Raw genomic sequence first — 10552 nt, 5'->3', positions numbered from 1 at the left:
CATTTTGGTACAAATCAGTGAGACAACTTGAGTCCAAAGATAATATTCGACGTCCTATTTAATATGCCAGAGATGTTGGCAGACAGAGTATGTACAGCTGTGGTCAAGTTGTGGACTCATTTAATTGCAGCTATTAATATTCCGTAGGGACGACAACTCCATTCATGCAAGAAGACATTCCCCATTGCTGGGGAAGAGCGCTCCGGCTACTCACAGTCCTCAGCAGTGCATCAGGAAGATTTTAAGGAGCATCTTAAAGGAAAAGGGAGAGGTGGAGAGCTTTAGGGATGGCCGAGTCAATTGAAAAGAGCCCACAAGCGTAACGCTCCTGAAAACATAGAGGCCAGGGTATTTCAGATGACGGGCTTTCCCTTCCCTCCATCCAAAGGGCCAGTGGGGAACACATCCCTGATGACTCCGAGTGCCCCGCAGCCATTTCACATTCGAATGAGCATCGCTTGGCTGCGGGTGGGGGTTCCGCCCCTCACTCGGGAGGAAGTACCACCTTAGAGAGCCGCCAACCGCTAACCTGACTGGCCAGCAGCTCTCCAGTCCCTGCAGCGACAGGAGCTGCAATGGACAGAAGAGGAAATGCATGAAGATGATAGAGCCTAAGTCCCGGGACTGGATGGCAAGGCAAGTTTTCGGGGTCCTGTGGCAAGGAGGGTGGGGATGGCTTTGGTGGGGGGTGGTGGGGGGTGGGGGGTGGGGGGGTGGGGGTGTGGAAATTGGGCAACTGGGTTATAAGGGTGTGGCTTCAGGGGAGGGAGGTCCAGTAGCCACCAGACCTTAAGGGGGTGCCTGAAGTTAGAAGGGGGCTTCTGATGGAGGCACTCCTCCACCCGCGGCCTAAACCCGATCATCTTTAGGCTTCACTACGCCTGGGAAATCCTCCCGCTAGCCTGAAAATTGAAGCTGGGCAGGAAACTGCCCTTAAGCGGCCAATAGTTGACCACTTAAGGGCCTCAACTGGGTCAAGGGCGGGCAGCCCATCTGAGGCCTTGCCCGACCCAGTTTAAAATCACTGCGAGGTCGGGAGAGTGGGAACCCAGTGGGAAGCCTGTGCCTTCTCTTTCACACTGGCACCCCACCTAAAATTTCCTATTTCCCTTAAATTTGACTTGTAAGACTTGTGTAGCCATTGAAATCTTTGTATGATTATAAAAGTCTTTCTTTTTGAATTGGAAAACATTCGGTGAATGGCCCATAATGCAAAAAAGTACCAAAGTGAAAAAAAAATCAAACGTTGGAGGAAAATAAGTGATTCAAGAATCAATGGTTGTATGTTGCTAACCCATTGTCTTAAAAGTTTGTTTATTGAAGATGGAAGATTCACAATTCTGAGGTGCAGATGGAATGGGTTAGAGTAGTCAGTGAGCCTTGCTTTTAATACAATAGGAACACAAGTAAGAGAAAAAGTTTTCAAGTTTAAGACAGTCAAAGGGCCAAGGGAAGGAAATAAGGAAAAGAAAAATACAATAGGGAGAACTGAAGGCTGAAAGTGAAAGAAAGTAGCCAGAGAGGCTTTTTCGGATACTGATCAGGAATGTGATAGATGTAATGGAAGAAGTTCCCAGATATTTCAGGTCCTGGATATGTTTGTTGCGAAATGTTGGAGTAGGGTACGTTGCTTTACTTAAGTGACTATTGTGATTCCTGAATTACAGTACAATCAACTCACCAGCAACTCACTACCCTCTCTATGCATAACCTTCTAATGAAGTTACTTACCCCCTTTACGATTTGCAATCCATGCTTTACAACAGCTGCAAAATTGCCTCTATTTAAATAAAACGCCTACACGGACAATAGTCTTTTGGATGCTGAATGGGTGTTTGCATGTTGCTGATGGATGTATATAACATCAGCCACGAATAGAGAGCCAAACTCACTGTCCTGAAAATAAGTCAAATTGTGCATGTATTCCTATTTTGATGCCAGAGAATGGTGATGTGTATACATTAAATAGGGAGCCAGAGGAAAGGCTGATTAGTGAAAGGTTGAGTTAAGTTGCATTGCATGGATTGCTGGTATATAATCCCTTAATGTTGTCAATGTAGGGGCTCTCAGTGAATGATTGTGCTAAGCTAGGTAGATCTGTAGGATGTCTAATCAATAATCTGGGCAGCTCTTCACGAATGGCTGAACGGGCAAGCCACTGATAGGCATAATGTGTTCACATCACTTCTGTGCAGTTCAAAAGCTTCCAGTCGTATGCTTGGAATCTACAAATGCTGCACACTGCATGACCGGACAGAACCAATCATGACCCCAGAATGAGATCCCTTTCCCAGGAAAAGAGGAATCATTGGTATTTGTTTATGATAGTGACAGATTCAACACATAGGGGTGATTTCATCCACAGGTGTCACGCATCCAGTCGCCTCAGCCTGATGCTTGAGCCATTTTCAGCGCTGGCTCCAATAACAGAAAGCTCACAATCAAGATGGGCTGGAAAAGCAGGCAGACACAGCAAAAGCAGAAGTAAGATCGGGATACTGCAGTAGTAATGACATTGCTCCTCTGAAACTGACAGCACCATCTGGAGTCCACCCAGGTTCAGTTAAATGTGGAAACCCAAAAGCTGTTGCCAGTTACTCCATGTTTCTTCAAAGAGTGCTGTACACCACATGAAGCAGAATGCTGTGCTGGTTTGTGAACAATGCATCTTACATATTCATTATGGAGTTAAATATTGAAATTCAGTCATATCAGTTGGCCCCAAGGTGAAGTTTTGCTCTAAAGAATGCATGCCATGAACGACCCAGATTTGAACAAGGTTCATGTATTGTAGCTATTTAATCAAGATAATGGAGGAACTGTATTATGATCAAACTACCTGCCTTCAGTGTGGGAAGGGTTTAGGATAGATCTCAGAGATTTTTTTTAACAGTTTAAGAAATTATTTGATTCTGTCCAGCAATTAATCTAAACTATATGATTCATGACTGTTGTTCATTTGGTTTGAGAAGTCGAACATTGCAGTCCCTACAAGATTGCAATAAAATAGGAATCACTGAACTGAAGGGAACTTGCCCTTTTGCACTTTTAGTCTCACTGTGAAAACCCTTGATAAAGTTATGCCTCATTGAATGAGGTATTACTGAATGTTTAACAGTATACTAAGTTCATAATTACTGCTAAATGATCTCTCTGGCCCTTAAAAACTAATTTTAATATTTGTGGAATGTCAACTTACTTCAGTGATAAAAAAAACATACTTTTAAAATAAAAGCCCGTTTATAATATTTCAACTTCTATCTTAATCCCATGTGAATGTGTCAATCATTTGTTCAAGATATGGCAGCATAGTGATTAAAGTTACTGCAGTAATAATCCTGAGACTTGACTAATGATCCAGAAGACAATGAGCTGGGTTTTGTCAGGATCATTGCTGGCACCTGACTCACAAAGGCTTGGGCGTGAAATGTCTAATGCGATTTTTGTTGGATTGGCCAAGTAATGACCAGAAGAAGAGATGCCATGAACACGGACAATGATAAGTCTGTGGCCCAGTTGACAGACCCTAGCGACGGAGTTCGGAGGCAGGGGTGGACAACACATGTGGGATGGGTTTGTTTGGGGTGGGATATGTTGGGGGGGTACCTCTAATAGGCACGGAGGGCCTGAAAAGAAACCACACCCTCCTTGTCTGACCACCAGCTCGCTAGGTTTCACCTGGCTGGCTGGGCACTTGGTGCTGGTCTTCCCCGCCATGTATAAGATTCCAGCAGCAGCGAGAGGAGACCCTTAAGTGGCCACAAATTCGTCCACAGGCAAATGGGCCACTTGAAGCCTTCCCGGCACTGATAACTCACAGTTGGTGTAGAAGGGGGATGGGTAGGTGCTAGGAATGGTGATGCTAGCATGGCACCCAATTTTATGGCCACCCCTCACCTGCCATCCCACACCAGTGGTGGGGTTTTCCCGTACTCGCCCGCGATCTTCCGGTCCTGTAGCAAGTCAATGGACTTCCGGCTGGGGCGTCGCCTCACCCACGGTGGGTCCCGGCCCGAGGTGCTGTAACATTTCAGTCTATATATTGGAAGAATCCAAAACTAGGGAGCACAAATCCAAGAAAATTACTAAGAAATCCAATAGGGCAATCAGGGTGTATTTCTTCACTCAGAGTGGTTACTATGTGGAACTCATTACTATAGGAAGTGGTTGAGGAAAATAGCATAAATGTTTTCTAAAGAAAACTAGGCGAATGTGCTTGTGAAAAGGATTTGGAAAGACATACTGATGAAGTAGATGGTATGAGACAAGGTTCGTGTGGGGTATAAACCCCTGCATAAACCAGTTGAGCCAAATGACTGTTTTGGTGCTGTGCATTCTATGTAGTTCTATGTAATTCATGTGCTGCTAGGCACAGAACAGAAGAAATGTAGGGAGGTGCACATTGATACAATAAATGTATTCATAGTAGTGGGTGTCAAAAAAGAAAATGATCTGAAGATAATTACAGGTACTGACCATTTGTGAAACATGTGTACTTAATGCAAGACTTTTATCAAAGAGAATAACTTACCACTGAGATACGTGATTTAAAAAAAAGGTTGTTTTAACTAAGTATAACTCATTAGAAAGCATACATTTGTAATGTTGACTGTAATTTTTCCCACTATACCTCCAGAAGTATGACTGATGCATCGGGGAAGATTCAAGGAAGAATCGCATGGATGAATTTGGATCTTATAATCCTAAAGGGCTGGCATTGCTTTCAGCACTCAGGGAATCAATTAATTCAGAGTTTTTTTTTAATGCATCAAAGAGCTCATTGCAACTAATGCTCAACTGAAGAGCCAGTCAGAATGCTTAATGGTTCTGGGGCACAGGATAACTAGATGAATAACCACTTAACCAATATAAATGGCATACAGTGAGTAAATCCTAAAGTGAGTGTGCTGTTTGTGTTGGAATTGAGTGAGCCTGTTTCATAAAAATAAGTCAGGTAGCATGTTCTTTTCAACGGAGAGGACCAACAATCAAAGGGTATAAGGGTATAACAAATGTGGGGGATGATTAAATGAATAATGTGGTGGACAAAGGATATCCAGAATAAACTGCCCAAATAGAAGAAATCAGCAAAAATGATAAATAAGGGTAAATGTGAATAACCTGAAGTTGCCATATATGTATTTCCGAAGGTGTGAGTTATGTTTGCTTGAGTACTTTTATAAATGACATATGTTACAATCATGAAGTTTATAAGATTGTTGTGTTTTGGGCTATGTTTTTAAATGTAGGTTGAAATGAAATGGGTCATGTGACTGTCCTGAATTCTGCCTGACAACAAGCCAGCCTGAGTCAAGGGAGCAAGGTGTGGAGTTCTCACATCTGGGAACAAAGGGCGAGGGCAACTGTGATAACAGTAAATATGACTTTCTGGCTCCAGGCTTTTGGGGCAGAACTAAGGCAGAAGGAAATGAGAGAGAGGAAAAGAGTAGAAGTTGGTGTGGTCAGCAGAGAGAAGAGGCTGCAGCTTCTTTGCGAGCTCCTGAGGCTGGCTGCAAGAGGGGGTTGGTTTCTAGCCAAAGGGATCCAGGAGATTCATCCTAGCATGGCGGGAGGGGGATGAAGAATCATCAGAGCAGGCTTTACTGCTGGTATTGGATTTGGGAAGCTCTCTAAAAACTGAGGGAAATGTATGCAGGAGGCCTCTTGAAGTGGCTACTCGGTGAAACCAGAAAATATGAACCCATTGGAAGCTGGAAGCAACTGCAGACTGGTTCCTATAAGGATTGTAATTCTGTGAAGAGTTAGATGTGTGAAAAGTATAGAAAAGGCATGTTCCTTTCTTTAGTTTAAAGTGTATGTTCCCTGCAAAAATAGTGTTTAGTTAGTAGTGTTTTAGTCATTTGTTGCAGTTAAAATTTTAACACATTAAATTGTCATATCATCGTTTTCAGCTATTAACTGGAAGTTTGAATTTCTTTTTAAACACTTTTGCTCTCAACAGGGATCGTAATACATAATTAGCTCAAACTGGATCACCAACTTCCCAAAGTTGCAGCAGTAAAGGAAATTATTGGAGATTGCACAGCAGTATTATGACAAACTAAAAAGGAAAATCTAGAAATATACATGTGAGAATGATTGATTACCTACTGTTACCATACTGGCAATTCCAGTGCATTCTGTTAGCTGGCAGAAATTTAGCTGCCAATGTGCCTTTAAGTAACTTTACTACGTATAGAAAAATAAACTATGTACTGTAGCTCAACCATGCGCCACATAAATATCACTGAATGAACAATGTTCCCCTTGGAGAAATGGATGGTGGTCAATAGACGAAAGCGCTTTAGATCAGGTAGTCATAGAGTGAAACAGAAACCCACTGCATATTTTAAAAAGAATAAAATGGTTATCAGAAAGGAGTTCATAGAGACTGAAGACAATGCTTAATGTAAACTACGCGACACCATTTTTGGTTTGTCCAAATTTTAAATTTTAACGGCAACAAATGACTAAAACACTATTAACTAAACATTATTTTTGCAGGCATGAATCGCGCGCTGAAATGCTCAGTGCTGCCTGAGTTGGGAGGGAGGAGGGCAAGCACAGAAGTCAGCGTATTTGTGTGGGTGCACTCACAGAAAGCTCCCTGAAGGCACAGGGCTGGCTCAGGGAGGTGAAGATTTTCCACATTAAAAAAAAGTTTTAAAAAATAAGGAAAACACGTTCCCTCATTTGACTCTGTCACATGAGCAGGGATATGTTGCAACTGAGTTCTTAAAACTTTTATTGTATTTTTAACTAACATCGGAAACCTCATCCCATCCATGAATGAGGCTTCCTCAAAAATCAAAAGACTGCTTGGCCTATTCACCTGCCCGCCAACCATAATGTTGGATGGGCAAGGAAAAAAATCTATTTACTTAATTGATAAATGGGCTTAACAGCCCTCTTAATTGTAGACAGGCGTGCTGCAGACTCCTGCATATGCCCACCAACTGAAATATCATGCGAGTGCGCGATAATGGTGGGACACTTGATTTTAGTCTTCCCAATAGTTGATTTGAACGAAATTTCTGCTCATCGCTGGATACGAACATATGAACTATGTAGGAGTAGGCCACTCTGCCCCACGAGCATGCTCATAGCTGATCTGATTATAACCTCAACTCCACATTCTAACCTACCTCCAATAACCTTTCACCTTCGTACTTATCAGGAATCTATCTAGTTCTGCCTTAAAAATATTCAAGGACTCTATTTCCATCATCTTTTGAGTAAGCGAGTTCCGAAGAGTCATGACTCTCTGAGAGAAAAAAATTCCTCTCATTCTGTCTTAAGTAGGCAACCCCTTATTTTTAAACAATTACCCGTCAGTCAGGATTTCCCGGTCGGCAAGCGGGATGATGTTGGGCCAGCAGGGGCTCAGCAGAATCAGCTGTGTGCCCACCAACCTGTCAATGGTTAACTGAGGCCGTTGACAGAGTCATTAAAGTCATTAATGGACCTGCCCGTCCAACATTAGGGTTGGCAGGCAAGCCGGGAGCCCTGGCAGGTTTAGGAGAAAGCCTGAAACCTCATCCACAGGCAGGATGAGGTTTCATGTAGGTTTTAAAATTTTTAATAAAATTGTCAATGAAAGTAATGGACATGTCCCAACTCGTGTGACAGTGTTCCATGAGGGGACATGTCAGGGAAATTTATTTCTTCTGTTTTTTTTTAAATTTTTTCAGACAGGAGCCGATTTCCCTGAGGCAGCACTTAGCCTCAGGGAGATGAATGCGCTCTTTTGCATGCATGCATGAAAAAGCGCACTCTCCAGCTGAGGTAACCCACCAACCCCCCCCACCCCCTCCACCCGCACAGGGAGCGCATAGCACTTCCTTTCGGACATCAAGCTGGGCGGGCCTTAATTGGCCCGCCCACATAAAATGGCGGTGTAAAATCGGGGTTGCCAATCGGAGGTATGCCTCCATGCACCCGCTCCTAAATTCCACCCCCCCCCCCCCCACCCCCCCCCACCAATGGGGGGAAAATTCTGCCCCTAGTTTTTGATTCTCCCACAAGAGGAAGCATCCGTTCCACATCCCCCCTGGCAAGGCCCCTCAGGATCTTATATTTTTCAATCAAGTTGCCTCTTCCCCTTCTAAACTCCAGCAGATATAAGCCTAGCCTGTCCAACCTAACCTCATAAGACAACCTTCCCATTCCAGGTGTTAGCCTAGTAAACTTCCCCTGAACTGTTTCCAAAGCATTTACATCCTTCCTTAAATAAGGAGACCAATACTGTGCACACTTTTCCACATGTGGTCTCACCAATGTCTTGTATAACTGAAGCATAAACTCTCTCCTATTGTATTCAATTTAACTATTCTATTAACTTTCCTTATTACTTGCTGTATCTGCATACTAACCTTTTGCTAGTCATGCACTAAGACACCCAGATCCCTCTGCACCTCAGGGCTCTGCAATTTCTCACCATTTAAATAACATGCCTTACTTTTATTCTTCCTGCCAAAATGGACAATTTCACTTTTGCCCACATTATACTCCATCTGCCAGATCTTCCCACTCATTTAACTTATTTATATCCCTTTGTAGCCTCCTTACATCCTCTTCACAACTTACTTTCCTACCTATCTTTGTATCATCAGTAAATTTAGCAAGTATGCCTTCAATCCTTTCATCCAAGTCACTTACATAAATTGGAAAAAGTTGAGGCCACAGCACTGATCCCTGTGGCACATCACTCCTTACATTTTGCCAACCATAAAATGACCCATTTATGCCTAATCTCTGTTCCCTGTTAGCTAACCATCTGTGCGTATTCAAATACAGAACCTTTAGTTTTGTCCTTTTATTATTTTTGTAACCTCTAGCCTTGTCTGCTGATTTACTCAACGATTCTTAGATTTTCCCTCCATCTCTTCCTCTCATGGTCTGTTTATCATTTCCCATATTAGTACTTTTCTCTCTTCCCTTGTTGCTTCCCTCACCACCTCTTCCCAAATTTGATCCCTTGTCCCCACTATTTAGTTTTAAACCCTCTCTACTTTGCTGGTTATGTGGCTCGCTAGAACACTGATCCTAGCACGGTTCAGGTGTAGACCGTCCCAACGGTACAACCCCCACTTTCCCCAATACTGGTGCCAGTGCCCCATGAGCTAGAACCCACCAGGCTCCTGTATCCCTGCTCTCTGGGCCACTTACCTGCCTCATTCACAACCACACTTTCCTGTCCCTGACCACTGACCAAATCTGAAGATCCTGTCCTAAGAGGTGTGACTGCCTCTTGGTACAAAGTATCCAGGTAAATTTCCCCCTCCCTGATGTGTCGCAGTGTCTGCAGCTTGGCCTCCAGCTCAATGATGTTGGGCCGACGCTCCTTGAGCCAGAAACATTTACTGCAGATGTGTTTGCCCTGGATCACATTGGCAACCAGGAACTCCCACATGCTGCAGCCATGATATTTTGCCTGTACTGCCATCCTTAATATGGCTTTATTAACTACTTGAGTTATTTTATTCAATTAGTTATTTTGCCTTTTTTTTAATAGATATATTATTAACTTTACCACCAGTTCCTAAACTATGTTAAGCCTTAGGAATAGAATAGACCTTAACCACTTACCAGATGCTTACCAGACAATCACCATACAGCTAGCTTCTTCACCTGTAGTGGAGTAAGAGTCAATTCCTACAGGGTGAAAAAGTTAGAGAAGCAAAGGAGAATCTCCTCCCCTAACTCCCTCACCGAACTCTCTGCACTCTTGTTCAAATTCGCACTCCAGTGCTAAGTCGCAATGAGAGGCTTGTATTTATATGCTCTCCAGACAAGTAGTCTGACAAGCAGCCTCCATTAAGAATGAGTCGAGGAGAAATTTCTTCATTCGAAGGACTGTGAATCTTTGGAATTCTCTACACCAGAGGGCTTTGGATGCTTCATCGTTGAATATATTTAAAGCTGAGATAGACAGGCTTTTGGTCTCTTGGAGAATCAAGGGTTGTGGGGAGTTGGAAATTAGACTTGAAATCCAAAATCAGCCATAGGAAAGGAACAAGGATAGATCCTTGGGACAATAGGGGGGTCAGGTGGCAGGAGAGTGGCATCAGAGGTAACTGCACAGGAGTGGGAAGGCAACTGTTGCAGGTAACCTTCTCTGGATATGATTACCTATATAAGAATTGAAACAGGCGAGTGCTATCCTACCCAGCTGGTTGATGGTGGAGAGCTGTTGCAGGAGGATGGCATGGTTAGCCATGTCAAAGTTTGTAGACAGGTCGAGAAGGATAAAGAGGAGTCATTTATCTTTCCCACAGTCTCAAAGGTTATGACTTTAAAAGTTGTTTCATTACTGTGGCAGGGGCGGAACTTTGATTGGAAGAATTCAAACATGGAGGTCTGGGAATGATGGGAATAAATTTGGGAGGCAACAAAATGTTCAAGGTCTTTGGAGAAGAAAAGGAGGTTGGAGATGGGATGGCAGTTTGCAAAGATGAGGGTTTTATTTTTGAGGAGACTAATCTAAGTTCTTATTGCCACTCTGAAAGAGGTCAAGTAACTTGGCAATGATTAGGGGTTAATACTTTGAGCC

Source organism: Carcharodon carcharias, chromosome 9, assembly GCF_017639515.1.
Source record: "Carcharodon carcharias isolate sCarCar2 chromosome 9, sCarCar2.pri, whole genome shotgun sequence".
Taxonomy (NCBI): Eukaryota; Metazoa; Chordata; class Chondrichthyes; order Lamniformes; family Lamnidae; genus Carcharodon; species Carcharodon carcharias.
This window is presented reverse-complemented; position numbering follows the sequence as displayed.